The following is a 23,669-nucleotide window of genomic DNA, read 5'->3' as shown; positions in this document are numbered from 1 at the left end:
TAAGCCCTAGGTTGGAAAATTCCATAGTTTTGCAAAACTTAGACACCAAGTGCATTTGACTAAATCAGAAAGGGAAGCAATGAAGACATTACTTATGAAATTTAAGAATATATTCCCAGATTTTCCAAGAAGAACTATTGTGGCTTGTCATGATGTGGAGGTCGGTGATGCTAATCCTATTAAGCAGCACCCTTACCGAGTTAATCAGGAAAAAAGCAGATTGTTGGATCAAGAGGTGGATTATATGTTCAAAAAGACATCATCTAAAAATCAAGTTCAAATTGGAGTTCACCCAAGGAGTAACCCACAAGCTTAAGTGGACACCAGGGAAAACCTTTCAAAGGAATACTGCTGATAATCCAAGTCGCAAAGAAAGAAAATCTAGAAGTGAGGTTAAAGGAAGAGAGGAAGAGAAATGGGTGAAGGAAAAATGGGAGCCTGCCAGATGGCTCAATTAGGTTTTGTACAGATTATCAAAAGGTAAACATGGTGACAAAGACTGATGCATTCCCTATTCCCAGAATAGATGATTGTATAGATAAGTTGGGGAAGGCTAAGTTTCTTACAAAGATTGATCTCTTAAAAGAATACTGCTGTGTTCCTTTAACAGAGAATGGCAGGGATCTTTCTGCATTTGTTACACCTTCAGGATTGTATAAGTATAATATTATGCCTTTCTGGATGAAAAATGCACCTGGGACATTTCAGAGAATGATTAATGCAGTAATTCAGGGTTTGAAGCACATCGGAGCCTATGTTAATAATTGGTACAGATACATGGGATGAACACATGCTTGAATTAGAGCAGTTATTTCAGAGATTGGTGGAAGCACACCTCACAGTGAATTTGCACAAGAGTGAGTTTCGAAATGCCACTGTAATTTATCTGGGTTATGTGGTAGGACAGGGACAGGTGGCACATGTTGGAGCAAAAGTATTGGCTATCATAGCATTCCCTTTCCCCAGTAATAAGAAAGCTCTTCGCAGATTTTAGGTATGATTGGCTAAAAAACATTGCAGAAATTGCACTTCCATTAACAAAACTACTTGGAAAGAAAGAAAAATTTATCTGGTCATACGCATGCCTGGAAGCATTTCTGAAGTTAAAGGCAATTTTATGCCATCAGCCTGTACTTGTTTCTCCTAACTTTCAAAAGCGATTCTCTTTAGCTGTGGATGTCAGTAATTAAGTGGTTGGTGCTGTACTATTACAGAATAAGGATGGTGATGGAGAGAACATCATATTTCATACTTCTCAAAACAGTTTAACAACCATCAATGAAATTATTCAACCATTGAGAAGGAGTTATTAGCACTTGTTTTAGCATTGCAACATTTTGATGTGTATATTTGTACTGCTCAAAAACCATTAATAATATATACTGATCATAATTCATTAGTTTTTCAGTCTAAAATGAAAAATAAGGACAGACGGTTAGTGAACTGGAGCTTAACGTTACAAGAGTATGATTTAATTATTACACACATAAAGGGGATGGATAATGTAATAGCAGATTGTTTGTCATGATGTTAATCTGGGTAGATTCTTATTGTAAAAAATGGAGTGTTTATTTAATTTAATTTATGTAATACTTCCATTAATTGTTAAAAACTTGTTCTTGTGGACCAATTTTTTTTAGCAGGGGAGGTGTTACAGAGTCCTGTGTTGTGTATTGGCCTATGTATTGTGTGGTTTTGTGTTGTAAAGTGACAGTTTGCCTTAGAGATCCAAGGTAAAGTTGGACTGCTGAGAGAGTGGGAGACGGACTGAGCATGTACAGAAAATAATCTAAATGTTTCTGGACTTGGACAATAAACCACCACTGGGGGTGCCGTGGAGTGGAAGAAGGCCCAAATCTGGAGGACAGTTTAGAATGTTGGGATTTTAAAAAGGATGAACATTTTGAAGGCATCCAGAAGGATCTGACTAAGCCAAAAGTAGTTCCTCTCTCAGCAAGCAACACAAGACAACTTTAAATTTTGTACTCTCTCTCTCTCTCTCTCTCTCTCTCTCTCTCTCTCTCTCTCTCTCTCTCTCTCTCAAAGATCTTTTGGCTTCAGTTTACCAAAAAAATTGAAATTTGTTTATGATCTTTGCTTCGGTTGAGATCGAAGTTTTGTGAGTCTTCTGTGTTTTGTGTTTGTTTTGTGTCTAAGTTTTTCTGTGGGATGGTTTGAAATATAACTTAGACTTTAATTACATATGTTATATTTAGGCTGGGGAATTTATTAGTTTTACACTGTTATTGGAATTTGCATAGTAACCAGTGGGCATTGTTATAAAAAGGGGGATTTTGAATTAAAGTTTGAAGGTGAATTTTTGTTAATAAAGCAATTGTTCATCTTTATATGATATGCCTTCTTTGTGGTTGCTGGTTTGATCTTGTAACAGTACATATCCACATTTTGTAAATATGGACACCACATTTTCCAAAACAAATGCTATTTATTTAGTAAACTGTAAGTATTCTTCCCTAATGGTATACAGCTATCAAGTTCTGCATTCCATCTTTCTATAAATAAATCTATTACAATGCATGAGATTACAATACATTTCCTAGAAACTGCTGTAGCAATTTGTACAAGTTCAATTTGATACATAGTTAATTTTAATTTAGGTCTTATAACCTTAGTATTACTCAATAAAAATAACATCGGATCCTGTGGGAACTAAACCCCCGTAATCCATTCCAAAAGTTTCTGGTTTCCAACCAAAATTATCTGATTTTAGGACACTGCAAAGTAGAATCCAAAAAATGTCCCATGTCCACACCTAAAATATAAATCTGATATAGCAGGATTCTGTCTATTTAATTTTTGTGGAGTCAAATATAACTGATACAAAAAATTATATTGAACTAACCTATATCTTACATTTATCATTTTTGTCATATTATTCTTACACAGTTCCATCCAAACTTACTCATTTATTTGTCTGCTTAAACTAGTTCCCATCTTAATCTTGCTTTATGCACCCCTATTTTGGGAGCTTTCCTTTTGAAATAAATTATACATCACAGAAATAAATGTATTTACATTACTATTACAAATCAATAATTCGAGTTTCCTCTGACTAGGTGACGTTAAACAGACCTATTTATCAGTCAAAAAAGCCTTAACTTGACTGTAACAGAGAAAAAAAAATGTATTATTAGGCACATTAAATCTATTCTTCATTTGGATAAATTTCATAAATCTAACAACCTCAAAACAATCCTCTATCCTCTCAATATCCATCCACATCCAAATCCTCAAAAAAATATTATCCATAGAAAATGAAATTAGTCTATTTTTGACAAATGATAGTTTTCATGAAACTAAAACCCTCATACCTACTTAATTATCAATATTATTCCATAATTCAATAAGATGTTTCAGCTATCTGTTTCTCTACTTCCTACCAACAACTTAGAAGTCCATTAATAGATACAATTCTGTAATTTTATTTATCCCATTTTACTAAATTCTATTTTAACCTAAGCAGAGATTCTATCTAAACAATATATTAATAAATCTCAATTGAGTAGATTTATCATAATTCTTAACTTGGGAAGGTTGTAATCCCCCCAATTCAAACTTGCAAGTCAATTTTTCCAAAGACACCCTTGCCATTTTTCCTTTCCATTAAAAACATCCTAACACTTGTATTAAAAACCTTTAAAAAAAATTTGAGGAATGAAATAGGGATTGACTGAAAAAGATATTGAACTCTAGAGAAAATACTCATCTTAACACAATTTATCCTACCTACTGGAGTAATAGGTAGGGTATTCCACTTGTACAAATCTTCAACAATTTTATTAAGTAAAGGAGGATTTAATGTTCATTAAATATCTATCAAGTTCAACCTTTTCATTACACTCAAGGTTATCTTTGCTTCTTTAACACAAATAACTGATCTCGTTATTTTGTTCAAAACTGGACCAAGACAACAGTTAAAATCCCCTCCTATCAATATTTTTTTCATGAACTTCAGTTAAAAACTTTAAAGTATCCTGAATAAATCCATCATCTATGTTTGATGCATAAATACTCATGTGTACACATTTTAGGTTAAATTTGACAATTAACCAGGACATATCTCCCCACAGGATCGGTAACCACCCTTTGAATTTTCATAGGTAACTTTTTCTTACCATAACACTTGCTTTAGAATTAAAAGTTGAAGCTATCACTTGTCCTACCCAATCTCTTTCCAATTTATGATGTTCCTTCTCTGTTAAATGAATCTCCTTTAGAAAAGCAATATCAACCTTAATTCAAATAAGCTAATACCCTCTTTCTCTGAATAACCATATATCAATTTACAGAGCGGAAACAGGCCATGTCGGCCCTTTGTCTGCAACTCCAGCAACTCCACTTGCTCCCCCCTCCCTTAAACCCATATATATTAAAACTTACAAAATTTCCTTCTTTCTTTGGCTTGGCTTCGCGGACGAAGATTTATGGAGGGGGTAAAAAGTCCACGTCAGCTGCAGGCTCGTTTGTGGCTGACAAGTCCGATGCGGGACAGGCAGACACGGTTGCAGCAGCTGCAGGGGAAAAATGGTTGGTTGGGGTTGGGTGTTGGGTTTTTCCTCCTTTGCCTTTTGTCAGTGAGGTGGGCTCTGCGGTCTTCTTCAAAGGAGGCTGCTGCCCGCCAAACTGTGAGGCGCCAAGATGCACGGTTTGAGGCGTTATCAGCCCACTGGCGGTGGTCAATGTGGCAGGCACCAAGAGATTTCTTTAGGCAGTCCTTGTACCTTTTCTTTGGTGCACCTCTGTCACGGTGGCCAGTGGAGAGCTCGCCATATAATACGATCTTGGGAAGGCGATGGTCCTCCATTCTGGAGACGTGACCCATCCAGCGCAGCTGGATCTTCAGCAGCGTGGACTCGATGCTGTCGACCTCTGCCATCTCGAGTACCTCGACGTTAGGCGTGTGAGCGCTCCAATGGATGTTGAGGATGGAGCGGAGACAACGCTGGTGGAAGCGTTCTAGGAGCCGTAGGTGGTGCCGGTAGAGGACCCATGATTCGGAGTACCCTACTGTTAGCTATTAATCTTCTTCCCAAAAACACAAAACTCCCCTTTGCCTCTCTTCTTGGGCCTCTCACATCTTAAAACTATTAACCACACTTGACATCTCCATCCAAAGGAACAAAATAAAGAAAAGAAAAAAGAGTCCAAAATTAACCCTGCCCCCCAAAAAAAGAGTGGTGTCAAAAAAAGAGGCAAGTACTACCTCCCTCCATTGTGTGGGAAGTGGCTCTCACCTTTGAGTAGCACATAATAGCTAGGGAAGGAGAAAGAAACCTACCCCCCACTCCCCCAGAGAGAACAATTCAAGGAGATTTTTGTAAAAAAAACTATTCATTTTTAGGTGTAAACAGCTGTTTCAAGGACTCTATTAATTTGTTCTTCATCAAGGTCTTTGATTTCTTCTTGTGTCAACTATTTCTCTGCTTCTTGTATGTTCTCAGGTTGTTGAATATCTATAGTTTGGACATCAACTTGTTGAATCCATTTACTACTTGGAAGGGAATTAGCAAATTCCAAAGCTTCCATTTCATTTATAAAAAATCTTGCTTGATTGTCTCCCAAAAACACCTAAAGTGTGGCAGGATGATGAAAAGAAAACTTGTATCCTTTCTTCCGTAAAATGTATTTAGTGGGGTTAAATTCCTTTTTTTCTTTTCACAATCCCCGTACTCAGATCTGCATAGAAAAATACTTTCTTTTCAGCCACTATCAATGTGCTTTGATAATGGCGAGCTTCTGGACAGCTGGTCTCAATATTTTCTCATCTAATCAGAACAGAACATGGTGTCTGTCCAAGTAATGGCTTCTTTCTATTAGCTTTATGTGCTCTGTCCAATTCTATTCCATTCAAGGAATTATCATATCCCAGAACTTCTGGGATCCATTTTAGAAAAAAAAACTATACTGGATTGGAACCTTCAACATCGTTTATCTACCCAACAATCTTCACATTGTTTCTTCGACTATAATTTTCTAATATATCAATTTTTTGTAAGTTCTTTTTTATCGACACTCTAAGCCATAACTGAATCTGCCAATTTATTAGCCACATCTTTACATTGTTCCACTTCATCATAATATTGTCGCAAACTTTCTTCAACTTTCTGAACTTGTGTTTTAACTTTATCAATCACTTTAACTTATCTTTTCATTTCTTCCTTAATATTCTTCATCTCTCCTTTAACATATTTAAATTGAGTATTAACATCACACCTTAAAGACATAAACTGCATATCCATCTTCTCACTCATTGCCCATACCCTGTCCCCTAGCTTCATGTGCCTTTATTTACATAGTTTTCATTTCTTGAATATGTTGAGCCTCCATCTTCTTCCTCCTCCTCCTCTTCTTTGTCCTGGTCTCCTTCTTCTTGTCTTTCTATACCACTTAACAATGAAACAAAAGCTTCTGATTCTGCCTTCGATTGATTCCAAAGGAGGCAGATCTTGTGAAGAGGCGCTGCTGACACCACATTTATCAGTCTCCCATAATATTGCCTTTTGATCCATTCTGCGCTTGTGTGAACACTTGTGCCTGCACACTTGTTCTTGCAGTCTTTGTAGTTTGATGATCTTTTTCTGGACTCCAGCACCATCTTCTTCAGCTCCCCGGAGAAGTGGCACTGGTGTCATCTGAATTCACGCTACTGCCTCTCTCATTGTTCAAGGAGGAAGAGGAACTTCAGCCTGAGGCTCCAATGTCAAGGTAGGCCCATATTTGTCCATCTTTTTGACTTCTTTCATAACTACTTTTCTAGTTGTCTGTGCCATTCCTTTCCTTGAAACCATACTAAAAAACACTGCAGACAGGTTCCAAAAGTTGTATTAATTATTTTAAAAATTTTAAACACTTTTTCAAAGTTAGTTATTAATTAGTTCTGCCAGGGGAGGTGTATTCACACATCCTTTGCTCACACCATCATGCCATGTCCCCCCCCCCCATAGGAAAATTGATGAGATGAAAAGATTTTAAAGCTTCCTTGAAGAATTATGCCTCTCCTTCCTTTTCTACATCAATGCTCTGGGCTGTGGCTACATGAAGTGGAGAAGGAACATGCAGGATGATATTGAAAACCTTGAGACCACCAAAAATAGTGAAAGGAATATGCCTCCCAGGCCGCCACATTCTGTCCCATCTGTGGAAGAGTTTGTGGTCATCCCAGGACCAATAAAAGCAAAATCCTCAATCCCAGGGGACTATCTAAGAAGAATAAGAAGAAAATTGCTGAGAGTCTTCTGTGTGTTGACGGTCCCTCTTTGAAAGCATGATTATTATTCAAGAACAGCGTGCAGATTGAAAATGTTCCTGGGGTTTTATTTCAGTGTTTCAGGCACTGAAGCTCTTACTCTAATCCATTTGTGAAATGAAGCAGGTCTGAACATTTCATCCCTCTGTGGAATGATGAAGATCGCTGCTTTCAACTCTCTGTGGATGAATTCCAAATGATGTTTGGCAGAGAGAATGAACACAGACATCAGAATAAAATTACAGTCTCCACAGGAATGACAGTAACAATATACAGAGACAAATGGGGCTTCCTATCTGGATTCTCATGAACAACGGATGTATTTTGAGTCAACCTCGGAGAGGAGGGCAAGAAAACACAATGTATTTCCTATTATCATGAATGTTAGACACAAAGAACAATTTCACATGTTATTATTTGATGTTGCAAAAAATTGAATCGCAAGCATTTTACATATGTAAACTGCCAGCGATACCAATTTTAGTATCTTGAAAACTACATTATAACTCACTGGTTTCATAAAAATCAATTTCTCATTGTTTACAAGAATTTAATGATGTGCAACTGGAGGATAGATGTTCTCTGAAGTGTTTTATCGAAATAAGATTTTAAATGGAACTAATATTTTGCATTATATTCATTATAACCATTTTGGCTTTTGCCTGCAGCATTCTTCTTTTGTTCTTATGAATGATGCAATGAAAGCAACCAATGATTCTGCAGTATTTTGGGGGTGCATTCTGCACTTAATAGTGAAGATTCCCAAGAGAGAAATATAATGCGATTGTAGTGATTCACTGGATGTATCATTACCATCAATCTGTCCTTTGAATAATCAAGGGGAGGTATGATTTTACATCAACGTGAAGGCTCACAAAATCTGATCAACTGGAGTAAATAATTGAATGGGATTGAAATACAGGACAGGATATGTTGGGGAGATTTGATGGATAGAAGCTTGAAGCCAAAGGTTCCATCCTCCTGGCCAATACAGAATGCTTGGAGAACAAACTTAATGAACACCAAACCAGACTTCAACATCAGAGAGTCATCAAGGAGCTCTGCGTGATGTGCTTTACAGAAACATGGCTAAGCACGGACATTCCGGACAAGGCACTGCAGCCCAAGGGCTACACCCTCCATCACGCTGACTGAACACTGGTGTTTGGGAAAACCAAGGGAATCGGTGTTTGTGTCATCATTATTTTGTCGCGATGCACGGACGGGACAGACATGTCCAAGTCCTGCTTCCATGATATGGAACATCTGGTGATTAAGTGTCACCCATTCTACTTGCTGAGGGAGTTCACCGCCATCATCCTGGTCGCAGTGGACATTCCGCCCCAGGCTAACATCAGGCTGGCACTGGAGTGTCTGAATACTGTGATTAACAGCCTTGAGCCAGTGCATCCTGATGCCTTCCCGATCATTGTAGGAGACTTCAATCCGTCCAATCTGAAGAAGTCTCTGACAAAACACTTGACCACTGCTACACCTCCAGAAAGAATGCATACTGAGCCATACCACAACAGCACTTTGCCAAGTCTGATCACCTGGCTTAACTTCTACACCTGAAGTACAAGCAGAGACTGAAGACCACAGCAGCAGTGGTGAAGATGGTCAAAATATGGTCAAGGGAGGTGGAGAAGCTGCAGGACTGCTTTGAATTGGTGGACTGGAACATATTCAAGAACTCATCCAAAGACTTGTCACCAACTTCATCAAGACCTGTGTGGACGAGTGTGTGCCCACGTGCACATACTGGGTGATATCAGAAGCCATGGATGAATCAGATAATTTGCAACCTGCTGAGGGCAAGAACAAGTTGTTAAAGGCTGGGGATTGGCATCTTTACAAGAAGTACAGATACGACCTGCAGAAGGCCATCTCTGTAGCAAAGTGGCAATTCGGGAGGAAGCTAGAGACAGAGACAGATACACGCCAGCTATGGCAGGTAGTACAGGACATTACAGCCTACAAAGCAGGGGAAAACACTCAAGATGGCTGTGAGACTTCAATACCCAATAAAGCAGAACACCTTCCATGACCACTTTGAGAAGAAGAAGCAAACAGTGCCTTCTAGAATCCTTGAAAAGGCTGAGGACCCAGTGATAACTGTCTCTGAGGGCAACATCAGAACAACATTCAAGAGGGTGAACCCTTGTGGGGCATCAGGCCCTGACTGAGCACCGAGCAGGGTAATGAAAATCTGCACCAACCAATTAGTCAGTGTTCACAGACATTTTCAAACCTCTCATTGTGGCAGTCAGAGGTTCCCACCTGCTTTAAAAGGGCATCGATCATCCCGATACCCAAGATGTGTAGTGTGAGCTGCCTCAATGACCACCACCCAGTTGCACTAACTTCTAATATGATGAAAGGCAGATGCAATATCGCTGGCTCTCCACTCAGCTGTGGATCACCTCAAAAACAGCAAATCATACACACAGCTGCACTTCATAGACTACAACTCAGTCTTCAATACCATTATTCCCTCAGTGCTGGTCAAGAAGCTACAAATTCTAGGCCTCTGTACCCCAGCCTGCAACTGGATCCTTGATTTTCTCATCGGAAGACCACAGTCAGTATGAATTGAAAATAAAGCCTCCACCTCACTGATTATCAAAACAGGCGCACCCCAAGGATGCGTGCTTAGCCCACTGCTCTACTCACTATACACCCGTGACTGTGTGGCCAGGCACAATTCCAATGCTATCTACAAGTTTGCCGATGACACCACAGTTGTCGGCAGAATCACAAATGGCAATGAGGAAGCATACAGGAGAGAGATAGATCGGCTCATTGAATGGTGTAACAACAACCTTGCACTCAAAGTCATCAAAACCAAAGAGATAATGAAGGAAGTTAGGGGCACATGACCTAGTCTTTATCAAGGGCTTAGTAGTGGGGAGGGTCAAGAACTTCAAATTCCTGGGTATCAATATCTGCAAGGATCTGTTCTGGAGCTTCCTGGTTGAAGGAATCCCAAAGAAGGCTCACCAGTGACTGCAGTTTGTCAGGTGTCTGAGGAGATTCAGAATGTTATCGAAGCCTCTTGTAAACTTCCTCAGGTGTAACGTGGAGTGCATTCTGGCTGGTTTCATCACTGCCTGGTATGGAGGCATCAACTCTCAGGACAAGAATAAACTCCAGAGGGTTGATAACTCGGCTTGTGACAACACAGGCATCAGACTTCACCCCAATGAGGACATCTACATAAGGTGGTGTCTTAAAAAAGTAGTTTCTATCCTCAAAGACCCCCACCACCCAGGTCGTTCCCTCTTCCCTCTTCTTCCATTGGGAAAAAGGTAAAGACAAGCACTCAACTTCACAAGGACAGCTTCAGATTCCTGATTAATCAATGAACCAAAGACACTGCCTTACTTTTCGTGCACTATTAATTTAAATTTTGATGAATTGATGATGACACAAACACCACCTCCCCTGGTTTAACCAGATGCTGGTGTTCAGTCAGCGTGATGGAGGGTGTAGCCCTTGGGCTGCAGCACCGTGTCTGGAATGTCCGCATTTAGCCATGCTTCTTTAAAGTACATCATGCAGCATGGCCTGATGACTCACTGAAGTTAAAAACCTGGTTTGGAGTTAATAAAGTTTGTCCTCCAAGGGTTGTACATTGGCCAGGACGATGGTAGGGAGCCAAAGACTCAGGGCCCGGTGTCTCAGCTTAACCCGCAACCTACCTCTGAGTCCACGTGGATCGGGTCTTCTTTACCTTGTCCGTGGATCTGCTGCTGGTAATTCCCGTGGTGCTTGAATGCTCCGTGCACTGTCCCTTTCATTCACCCACGATGTTTAAATGTACTGAATGTCCGCTGTTTGCGACTCCTGCCAAATTTAAATGGGCCATTCCCTGGCTGTTTAAAACTCCCGCGATGTTGTACTTGCCTGATCGCCGGCTGTTTAAAGGTCCTGCAGCCTGACAGGACAGTCTGTTTCTGTGCTGAATACTTTCATGTCTCAAAGCTGTATGATCCTTCTGGAGTAGAATTTCAATGTGATGGGCCAGAACAGAATGCTGAATTGTTAGCCTAATTTGCTCCCCTATTCTCTACTTCGGGAATTATTTGATTTTCATTCAAAATAGTATCAACTTAAAAGATAAAAATGCATTACATACATCGTAGGTGAGACTTCAAGCAAATCAAGCACAGGACCTCAATCACTTAGCAAAGAATTTAATGTGCTAATGTTCACAGAAAAATTTTTAAAAAAACTTTGATGATCCATATTCATAAATTTGTTGTTCACTAAGAAAGTATTTCACAAAAAAAAATATATAATACTACCTACAGGCACCAATGGATATCAAATGGTTTCATTCTCCTGATGCAGCTCTCCTTCCATGAGCTACACACATTATAAACCTTCTAACTTTTACCAAACCAGGATTTTTGTTGCCTGATAAACTAAGTGCTCAGATTGGAATAAAGGTTTGTTTTAACAGAACGAGAAAGCAAAAGCTTCCTGCACGTCAGTAATTTAGATTTCACAGACCTTTGCGCCCAGCCCTGAAGTTTCAGGGAATTAAAGATTAATCTTCTGGACATTGGATAAACTAGTCAAGTGCAAAATCCCACTGGTATGATAAAATAAATTATCTCTTTTTCTTTCTCAATTTCCTTGAGTACTCTTGCTCATTAGCCGTAAATAAATATTAGAGAGGGATAGAGAGAGCTGTTTCGCCCCAAAGATCGGTGCTGCCTCCTCAGTCTTGTCATGTATATTAACAATTTGGATAAGAATATAAGGCCATCATTAGTAAGTTTGCAGATGGCAGGGAAAGGAATGATTAATGAATTTCACAAGCTCAAAGGATTTAGTGCAGAGTCGGAGAATCTTTCACCCGAGTGGGAGGTTCCAAAATGGGGATATGGGGATGTGGGGGTGTGGGAATGGCTGAAGCAGGATTGAAGAGAGTCATAAAAATGTTGAGATGGCATTCAATAACGCAGGGGTTGGCAACTTTTTAATTTTTAATTTAGACATATAGCACGGTTACAGGCCATTTTGATCCACAAGTATGTACCGGGGTGGGGAGGGGGGGTGCAGTTTAATTCAGCGGCATGAACTCATGAGCCAAAATTGCCTGTACCGTGCTGTATGTCTAAACTAATATTTTTAAATTGGCCACCCCTGCAATAACTATATCAAAAAACACTTTCTCATGCAAATGAAACTCGAGTTATAGAACTCTCTTCCCTCAAATTGAATATGTCAAATTGAAATTTGATTATTGCTATTAGGCAAGGTATTTACCATGCAGAAGGTCAATGAAACAAATAAAAAAATAGGCTAGTGAATAGTATATCAAAATATATAGATATTTCAAAAGGGGAGGCATTGGGCTGCACTAAAACCATGGGCCTTGACCATGTTAGCATGAGACACAGTGGGAAGCAAGGGAAAGAATTGATGGGAACTTTGTATCTTCCTTAGCCATGGCTGAGACCTCTGTATCTTCCTGAGATGCTGGATGAGTAAAGTTCGGCTAACAGTGAGCCTGTATTGAAAAAAGGCTGCAAGGACAAACCAGGGAATGACATGCTGGTGAGTGGTGAGTAAGTTACTGCAGGAGATTTGCAGTCAGGGTCTATCCACATCAGTAAAGGCAAGTCCTGATTAGGGATATTCAGTATGGCTTTATGCATGGGAATTTATGCCTCATGAATTTTATTGGATTTTTTTTTAAAGAGCGTTGACAAGATCAGGGCAGTAAACATTGCTTATGTGGACTTTAGCAATGCTTTTGACAAGGGATGACATTTAGATGTCAAAAGCCCAACAGCATGTAGAATCAAGAGTGAGCTAGCCAATCAGACCCAAACTTTGCTTGGTGTAAGTAGTGAGAGTCTGGCAATAGAGAGCTGTTTTCCAGATTGTTGGTGGTCAATCCATGTCATGTGCCATATATATTTTAACAATTTGGATGAGAATATCAGGCCATGATGAGTAAGTGCATGGATAAAAAAAGTGAAACATTAAAATGTACGGCATCTGTAATTGTAGTAAAAATAACCAAAATGCTGAAGGAACTCAGCCGGTCTTTTCAATGTCTATAGGAGACAAAGATATATTGCCAACGTTTCGGACCTGACCCTTTCTTCAAAGAATAAGTGGAATAAAGCTGAAGCAGGAAATCTCAGAAAGTCTCAAAATTCCAATAATGGGGGAGGAATCCAAACCAACAAAAGGTATTAATTGGATATGATAAGGGATGAGGTAAAAATTTATCATGTTTATGCGATAGGAGATTGAATGAAGAGGCAGGGGCAGGGAAAGGCGATGTGGGAAGAAGGGGGGAGGGGTTATTGAAAACCAGAGTTGATATTGGTGTCATCTGGTTGGAGGGTGACCAGTGGATATGTGTTATTCCTCCAATTTATGGGTGGTCTTAGTCTGGCATGGATGTATGTCTATGGACACCAATAATGGTGGCGTGGAGGAGAGAAAAGAAGGTTTTCTAAGTTACAACAGGATCAAGATCAATTAGGAAAATTAGCAAAAGAAAGGCAGATAAAATTTTAATCAGACAATTTTTAAACTTTTTAATTTAAAATGTAGACATACAACATGGTAACAGGCTATTTCAGCCCACAAGACTGTGCCACCCAAATTACACCCAATTAACCTATTCCCCTGGTACATTTCAGATGGTGGGAGGAAACTGGAGCCCCCAGGGAAAATCCATGTAGACACAGGGAGACGCATACAAACTCATTACAGACAGCACAGGATTCGAACCCCAGTCCCGATCGCTGGTGCTGTTGTGCTAACCACTATGGCATTCATGCTGCACAAGTATCTATTAGGAAATAGTAAATGATAAAGTCTTGACAAGGCTGCAGGAGAAGGTTCCTTAGAATGATAACACAAAGAGATAAGGTAGTGAAAAAGGCATATTTGTTAATTGGACAGGGCATTAAGTACAAGTGTTGGGAGATCATGTTTCAGCTGTATGAGATGTTAGTGAGACTGCACCAAGAATATAATGGATGTTTATGTGGATATATAAAAGGAAGGATGATATTAATCTGGAGAGGCTGCAGAAATGATTCCCAAGGGTCTTGCCAGGACATGAGGGCTGAGTTATGAAGAGGGACTAGATAAGATGGGACTGGTTTCCCTGCAGTGAAGGAGGCTGAAGGCTTACTTTACAGAGATTTATAAAATTGTGGGGGGAATTTATAAGAAGGATGGTAACTGCTTTACTTCTAAGGTAGCAGAATCTAAAAGTATAGGTTTAACATGAAAGGGTCCTGAAGAGCAAGTTATTTTTTCCACATAGAGGGTGTTCATGTCAGGTACAATTAAAAATATTGAAATCATTCAGACAGGTTCATGGATTGGAAAGGTTTAGATGGATATGGGCCAAACTCAGACTTGCTCACAAAGGATCCTCATGAACATGTTGGCCAAAAGGACCCGTTTTCCTGTTGTATGACTCCACAATTCTGTGGGACTTCATTTGGGGTTCTGAATTCAAGGAGAGCATATGGAGTTGGCCAGGATCACTTTGTATTCTGGAATAGGCTCCAGAGATTAAATAGCCCACCTGCTCTAAAATGCCATTTGGCAATTAGAACTCTTTTCATTTTTCAATTAGTTGGAATAGATTGTTAAACATGAGGGTGGATGTTTTGGGTCATCAAAGGAAAATTAGTGCTGATTTACAGCATCTGAAACTTTTTATTTATTCTTTCCAATCCAAGTTATTTGCTGCCTCCTTTCGAGTTGGAATCAATGGGGCCCAAAAAAGTCTCCAAAAGGCACATATCCAAAATTGGAAAGTGTACATTAAAAGATCACAGATGTTAGAAATCTGAAATAAAACAAAAAAATGCTGGAAAGAGACACAGCATCCTCAGCCTGAAACATTGACCTTGCCTGATGCCACCTGATTGGCTGAGTGTTGTCCTTTCCTCAGCTTACATTAAAGTTGGAATGTCCATTGCAAAGGGATTTCAAGCAAGATGATAAAAGGAGCAGTAAGATGATGAGCACTTCACACATGAGCAATTTCAACACAATTCTGGCAAACCCATCAAAGGATGTAAGAATAATCCTATCCCGTTGATCGATGATTTGAGCATCAAAACCTACGACTGGAAGCCAATGCTCTCATTGTGTAAATGAAAGATGAGGCCTGAGAGAGAAAATAATTTAGCTTATATGCAAATAAATTAGGACAGAAGGTCATAACTATCGCAAGAGTTAAGGAATCCTTTCTCCCAGTTTTTTGTCATTGGTAACTAATGCTAGTCTATCCAAAAATGTAACACTATCTGCTTGCTGCCATGGTGTCAGTGAGATGACAAATAGTTGTAATCACTTGGATCTAAATGCCTTGGAACAGTCAGAATCCAGTTTTACCCTGTTTCCCTAACCTAATATATGGATGGAGAGAGAAAGCATTATGAAAATAGTCAGGCAGGGCTAGATTTCAGTATATTACTGTGTGCACATAGTGGACCTTTTGTACTTTGTTCCGGAATGTCTCTTTGTTCCAGCACTAGAAGCCAGAGGCAAAGAGCATGAGACATGTGATTAGAAACAAGCTTGTGATTTCTGTCCACTTTCAATAAAATACCAGAATATTTACCTGACACATAGTGAGAAAGAGAGAGAGAGAGAGAGAGAGAGAGAGAGAGAGAGCAACTGGATTTTTTTAGTTTTACATTTGTCTTCATGTTGGAAGGGATACTTCTGCAATTAACGTGATTATTACATCTTTAAAACAGAAAATATTTGACCGTGATAAAGGATTATGACAGTGGTAACTAGTTACAAGTGTTGCAAAGACAGAAAGATAAGATTGAACTGACGGACCTCATGTCAAACCACTTTTTTTAATGGTGCTCATTTGTAATTAATGTCCGAAGCAATGACAAAGAAAATGATTATCCATTAGTGTCCATGCAAATATAGAAGGCCAAGGCTTCTGAAAGCCAGATGTTGGTGCATCTCACCATATCATAGCTGGACTCACCATAAACCCTTGCAATAACTCCTGGAGGAAGGCTTTGAATGGACTTTGAATCTAATTCAGAGCTTTATACAAACAAGGAGAGCACATGAATGATCTGGTTGGAAAATGTTTTAGTGTTCATTAATCTTTTGTTAATTTCAAAATTTTTCTTTTTATAAAATAAATGCCTTTTTTTATTCTAAAACCCTCTTCACTTTTGTTTGAACAGCTTACAAATATTTATGATTAAGCTATTTAAAAAATATGATAATGCCTTTGACTGTAGTAAGGTTTCAGAGGTGGTCAGAGCATTCTGTGTGTCGGGCTTCAGCAGAATTTAGATTCAGAATTTATTGTCAGGAATATTCACGAAAGATGTCGCTGCATCACAGGGCAAATATTTATATAAAACACCTCACAAAATAAAAATAGTGCAAGAAAATGAAAAAAAAAACAAAGTTTGTGTCTGGTTCATTGTTCATTTAGGAATCTGATGGCAGAGAGGAAGAAACTGCCCTTGAGTCACTGAGTGGTCATCTTCAGTCTCCTGTACCTTTTTCCTGACAGTAGCTGAGTGATGCACGGTGCATCTTGGCGCCTCACAGTTTGGCGGGCAGCAACCTCCTTTGAAGAAGACCGCAGAGCCCACCTCACTGACAAAAGGCAAAGGAGGAAAAACCCAACACCCAACCCCAACCAACCATTTTTCCCCTGCAGCTGCTGCAACCGTGTCTGCCTGTCCCGCATCGGACTTGTCAGCCACAAATGAGCCTGCAGCTGACGTGGACTTTTTACCCCCTCCATAAATCTTCGTCCGCGAAGCCAAGCCAAAGAAGAAAAAAGAAAAGCTGAGTGAAGAGGGCATGGTCTGGGTGGTGGCAGTCCTCAAGGGTAGAGGCTGCTTTCTTTAGACTCTGCCTCTTGTAGATGTCACAGGCAAAGTTAACAATCTTGTCCTGAGTGTTGGCACTTCCATACCAGACAGTAGGCCCTTTCATGCAGTGAAAAAGGCTGAATGTAAAGGTGGAGTTTCTCTGCCCTTACGCTATGAGACTTAACTCTATGAATGCCTGTGGCCGGCTCCAAGGCACCGACTGCAATCCCTCTCAGGGAAAGGATCATCGGCAGAGTGCAGTGCTCTGCCACCTCGTATGAATGCAATGCCGCTGCAAATGGCTGGCTAGGGGCAGGCTGATGACATCACAATGATACTGTCAGACCACGACCCACTCTCCCCTCTCTCTCCGTGCCGCCCTCAGGGCAGGGGCAGTCACCGGGGGCCTTCAGGGCAGGGACGGCCAGTTGGGGCTGTCAGAGCAGGGGCGGCCAGTGGGAGCCATCAGAGGCAGCCTGTGTGGGCTGTGACAGTCATGCTGGCCACTCCAGCTCCTCACTGGGCCACTCATCAGTGGCTCAAAACATGGCAGAGCAATAGCCATCTTCCCCATGAAGCTGGAACCATTAAGGGAAACGCAGAGCAGTTCCAGCTGTGTGGGGGATAATAGGTAGGAAAGACAACCATTATTCAGCCATGTATTTATGATGGGCAGCGCCTCGGCACCAGTTGCCCCAACTCCATTGGCTCCAAAGGTCATTACGAGGTACCGCTCAACATGAATGCAATGAAGAGCAGCCTTTTAGCCCTGCTGCATGAAAGGTGAGTTTATATTTTTTCCTCTGCGTTTGTAGTTGGCCTCCAGGCTGGGAGGGAAAAATACAAGTTTTCGGCTAGCAAACCTTCCAGACCTGGATCAATTATCACTTCCGCCCAAGCCATCTCTGACCCATTCATGGAGCCAGGCTCCAGAATCCTTGAAGCTTTCCTTGATATTGTTAAAACAGTAGTGCTAACTGACTACCGATCGGTTTCCCGCCCAAATGCAGATAATTGAGTCTACTATCTATCAGGTGCATTGTTAATTGTAAAGGCAATTGTAAGCATCCAGTAACACTAATGGCACCAGCCCAGTCCCAGTTTGACATTGTTTCTGCCCAGAAGTTTTGCCCACCATTGTTAACTTTAACGACTTAAGATTAGTGTAAAACTAACCATTTTCATGCATTAATTAAAGACCAGAAATCAGGCAGGCAGAGAACGGATGGTGATGTGTCCTGGGATCAACCCTTCCAGACTTCTGCTAATTTCTGTATGCAAGAAGGATACGTCTTATTAATGATTTGTACATGAGAATAAATGATTGACATCAAATGATTTCTCTGTCCTTAGAAAGAGGATATGCAAGATATAAAACATAAACTTGTAACAATGAGTTCAAAGAAATGTTATCAAATTTGTATGTTATCAATATTGTAACTTCTGAATGAGTTCTTTGAATGAGGTTCACCAGTATTAGCGAGGTGACCTTGTCTACCCACCACTAAATACTGCTCATTCCCGCTGGCTGACTCGTGTAAATTCTGTGTGTGTTGTCCTAAATGTTTTGGTTGTACTTTTTGTACCCTGACAGGAGTGCAGCTATCACACTCAGACTCCTTATAAAATATATAGCCATTGGAATGTCTTCTCCATGACTACATCGACACGGAGGCTTCAGGACAGATCTTCAGAGATGTTGACACCAAGGAATTTGAAAGACTTAACCCCCTCTACTCTCTACTGCTCACCCCTCAATGAGGACTGGCTCATGTTCTCCAGAAAGAGGTACGGACCAGGTATTACCTCTCTCCCTCTGCCTCTCTGGATCCCTGCAGGAACATAGGACCAGCTCACACATTTTGGGGTATCTCAAGCAGCAAATGAACAGCAGCAGATCCAGAAAGGTAAGTCCATCATCACATAAAAAAAAACAAGAGGAATTCAACACTGATTCGTTGCCAAAATAAACAATACTGTTGATTGCAAAGTGCTGAAATGGAGAAGAAATTGGTGCAACCAATTGGGCTGATGGCTGATCCCCTTTTCATATTCTCTGCTATCAAGTTAGTTCAATTATTTGCACCTTCAGATCCATATCAGGTTTAATGATTAATTTCTTACTATGAGTCATGGAGCATTCCACCATAGAAACAGACCTTTTGGTCCAACTTGCACATGCCAAACAAATTACAGTTAAATCCCCAATATCTAGAATTCAAGGGACCAGCAGAAGTAAAAAAGAGGAAATAAATAATTGTTTTTAAATGAATAAGAATAAATAAAAATGCAAATAAGAGTTTAAAATTGTACAGTTCCTTTCCCCATAATCCAAAAAGCTTGGGGCCTGATGTTTTCTCGGTTAACGGGATTTTTCGGATAACTGAATAATGGATTTAAGCAGCCCTGTAGTATCAACAGAAGATTTGTATCAGTTAAACAAAAGAGAAAGCAGAAGAACAGCTATTGCCCATCCCCAATAGCTGCTCACCACTGCCACCGATCCCTGACACCTCCCCGCTGAGGTCCCTGCTCCTGCCTGGGAGCCGGGGTTGCCACCCCTGCTGGGAGGCCACTCTCCTTGATGAAGCTAGGACAGTGGAGAACCAAGTGCAGTGGAGGGTACAGAAAAAAAATGGGAAGAGAGAGGAGAGGGAGTTACCAGAAATGAGAACAATCTTCCCATGTGCTTCCTGACCTGCTGACTTCCTCCATTTGCCCACTGAAAGTGCAAGATTCTAGCCTGCTTCTCTGAGCTGGCATCCAGCCATTCAGCATCTGTCTTCCCAGCTGGTTCTGAACTCTGTCGTTACCAAATCGGCACTAACAATGTGGTGTCATGTCACTGTAGAAAGAAATTTCGAATAACCAAATTTCAGATGTGGTTTCAAATGTTCTCCGAAACAACACACAACCCCCATGGTGAAAATGGGAGCAAACATTCAGCCAGCGGAACAGCCTGCCTGCAGCAACTGCCTGAATAAAGTTTCACTAAAGTTGCTTATTAATAAAATGTTGGTGCCCAGGATGAAGAATCAGCCAAAGCCGCTCTGCTCTGGAGCAACTCTCTCAAAGTATCTCCTTGTCCCAGCCCAGTGTGAGTCTTTATTAGTATATTATTAAGTATATTAGTAAGGCTTTATCTGTAAATTTGGGGGAGGAGGGCTGTTAATTATGATGGCGGAACATTATTACAGTGGCAGTGACCAGGATTCGAATATACATTTAGTAAGTCATGAGAATTATCTGATAGAAATGAACTTTACATAATTAAGGACTACCATACTGATTCATTTTCAAATTATTATACATTTTGCATTGTCTTTTGTCTTTTAAACTCTTTATTCTTAATGCAGATGTATTAGTTAGGCAATGTAAGAGTGTATATCAAGCAACGGAAAAGTTTGCATATCCGGCATCCACGGTTCTTGTAGGTGTCAGATACCAGGGATTTTACTGTAGTCATGTTTGTCTGCATTTTGCCTATACTCTTCTTAAACTTTCCTATCTGTTTACCAATCCAAAAGTTTTGAACATTACAATTTTCTCTGCTTCTAGCAATCCCACTGCCAGCTTGTTCCATTTACCACCACCCTCTGTGTGGAAAAAGGTGCCCCTCAGACCCCTTTTAAGCTTTCCCCTCTCACCTAAAACCTATACCCTCCAGTTTTAGATTTGCCTTGTCTGGGAAAATGACTATGAGTTTATACCTCTCTATGCTGCTCATCATTTTATAAGTCATCAGTGTCCAAGCAATATTCTCGTGAAGCTTTTCTGCACCCTTCTCTGCTTCCTATTGCCGGGTGACCAAAACTGCACTCATTACTCATGTTGTCCTGCAAACATCATGCACAGTGGTGATATGCGATCCTTGCTCCTGTACTCAGTGCTCTTGCTGATGAAAGCAAGCATCCCAATGGTTTTCTTCACCACCCTTTCTATCTGTGTCACTACTTTCATGGAACAATGTTTCTGTATCCCCAAGATATGATGCTGTGCAACACTCTCCACGTCTCTACCATTCACTGCCCTGATTTAACCTAGCAAAGTGCAACACCTCACATGTGTCTCAGTTAAATTCCAGCTGCCATTCTTTCACCAATTTTCCCCCAATACATTCAGGATCTGTTTTAATCTTAGACAATCTTCTTCACTGTCCACTTTTCCACCAATTTTGGTGTTATCTAACCTTGAGAGATGATGAACTGAGGACTGAGAGATCATGCTATCACCATCCTCTGGATCGAACAAAGAACCATCATTTAACTATCCCTGACCCTTCCACCATTCTTCTTAAGCCAAGTTATGCAGAACAGCGCTGCCCTCCGCTTCATCACCTTTTTATCACGCCAACTCATTGATCACTATTCACTCTCAATCAGACAATGCATTAATTTAAAAATTTTCATCCGCCTGTTTTAAATCTCTTCATTGTATCACCCTGCACTCTTTCGATCTCCTAACATTTTGGCATCTTTCTCCATTTCGGGCTCTCTTTCAAATCCTCGCAATGTAATCACGATCCATTCAGCTACTAGGGCCCACTGTTCTGGAAATGTCCTCCTCATTCTCTGTTTTTCAATCTCTCTTTTTAAGATACCTTGAAACACTTTAAATCAAGGCATTAGATTATTTGTCTTGCATTCTGTAGCATGTGGTAATTTTTTTCTGAATTATAACCTTGTGATGATAACGGTAAAACACCCTATGGTTGCAGAAAAGTACTAATGACCATGTGCCGTAAATTAGTTGTTGAAAAGCAATGCAAGAGTACAAACTTACTGTTGCTTACCAGGTTGGCTGCCACCAGTAATATGGTTTTGTGGAGATAAATGGAGATTGTTCAACACATATGTAAATACAGGTTCGGAGGTAGTGAAATTGTTGCATTTTTTTTTAAGATTGTGCAATTTGGATAAGAGTTCAGAAAGATTTTAGACAGAGGAGGAGGAGGAGGTTACAACAATCAACAAGAGATGAATGTGGGTTGGCCTCATTGAGATGGGCTGCATAGCTTTTTATTCATGATTACCATAATTGTGCAGTAATTAAATAGACCATGATACTACAATATGTCTGCTAGTTGAATTAAGAAAGACTTGAATCAAAAGTACCTGCCACAGCTGACAGTCCTATAAGGGACTGTTTTACATGGCCTTCGACAGAATTAATTTCTTATTGTAATTCAAAAAGAAATATGGAATGAATATTGATGGAATTCAGTTTGTGTGAAAATAAGTTGGAAAACAGGAGAGTGTTTAGATTATTAAGCATCAAATTAATTAATTGCTCCAATTAACATGATATATTTTTGCTAATTTGTTGTGGCACTGCTTGCATTAATACTGTATTGATCTAATTCATGTAATGAATAATTTGGAAAGTGTTCATAACTTTAATGTTGTCATCCGTCTGCAGATATCTATGCCTTTTTTCCAAAATTGGTGTTGCTTAGTTTTATTAAACACTTGCAAAACGATCTCTGACAAATAAATAATGATACCGTCAGAGATCCTCAAACCTTTCCCACTGTGATAAAAGTTATCTTTCCATCCATTTGTTAAAAACAAACAATAGCTCCGACTCATTATGGGATGCATCCTGTATATTCAGGAGCCTGGGCTAATTGGAATAGACTGAAAGTCAAAGACAAACTGTAGATTCTGGGAATCTGAAATAAATCCAAAAATCACAGGAACCCCTCAGCAGATTAGGCAGCATCGATAAAAAGGCAAACATTCTGACAACAAGTCTCAAATCTGTCCTCTTTCTGCAAATGCCAATGGACTTGCTGAGAATTTCCAATATTCTCAGATTTTATTTTGCAACAAACTGTCTCTTAAACCATAAGGCTCTCTCATCAGGATGTAGCTCCACACTGCCTGACTCATCATGAAAGATGAAGAAAGGCTTCCCTTTAATCTCTTTCACAGTCCCATGGTGATCAAAAGTGTTTCTGCAACCAATTGAGCACTGGTGTAATGTCAAAAGCAGAGCTATCTCGAGCATGACTCTGTCCAACAAACCACAATGTGACAGGATAAACTGCTTCAGTGATAAAATATTTCTCTGCATGACTTGTTTTAAATTTTTCAGCCAAAGAAAGAGAGTATAGTTGTTAAATTGGAATCTTGCTGTTTATTCTAAATTTCCTGTCTTAAAAGATGGCTGCAAAGTAAATCTATTGTTCCAGCAAGAAATCTTTTGTGTTTTAATTACACAAGTTATAACCTGCAGGAGATCCGTTAGTGTATGCAACATTTGCTGGGGTGTTAACACTGTCTTTACTGAATACTGTGGGGTTTGTATATCAGGACCTAGCAGGCTTTAATCATGAAGGGTCATTCACATTGTTTTATGGGGATCTGTTTCTTGCAAATTTCAGGGAACTGAAGTTGGTGGGTGTGTGCTCTCAAATCCCAAACAGTCTGAGGAAGATGGAAGAACAAATATGAAGACACATTTCTGAGAAAGGAGTGATAGTTGATAGTTGAGGTATTTCAACTGCCCTCACGTGAACAGTGAGGAAACAGCAGAACTTT

At 40.0% G+C, this 23,669-nt stretch overlaps 1 long non-coding RNA gene across 1 annotated transcript; it reads left to right on the top strand.

The window, feature by feature from the left end:
• Nucleotides 1-12,730: 12,730 nt before the first annotated feature.
• LOC138741811 (uncharacterized) lies at nt 12,731-19,061 on the top strand. The gene is made up of 3 exons (XR_011343783.1): nt 12,731-12,835; nt 13,348-13,479; nt 18,722-19,061. It is a non-coding gene; the product is annotated as an uncharacterized lncRNA (long non-coding RNA).
• Nucleotides 19,062-23,669: the final 4,608 nt, after the last annotated feature.

Source organism: Narcine bancroftii, chromosome 8, assembly GCF_036971445.1.
Source record: "Narcine bancroftii isolate sNarBan1 chromosome 8, sNarBan1.hap1, whole genome shotgun sequence".
NCBI classification, from domain to species: Eukaryota; Metazoa; Chordata; class Chondrichthyes; order Torpediniformes; family Narcinidae; genus Narcine; species Narcine bancroftii.
This window is presented reverse-complemented; position numbering and strand designations above follow the sequence as displayed.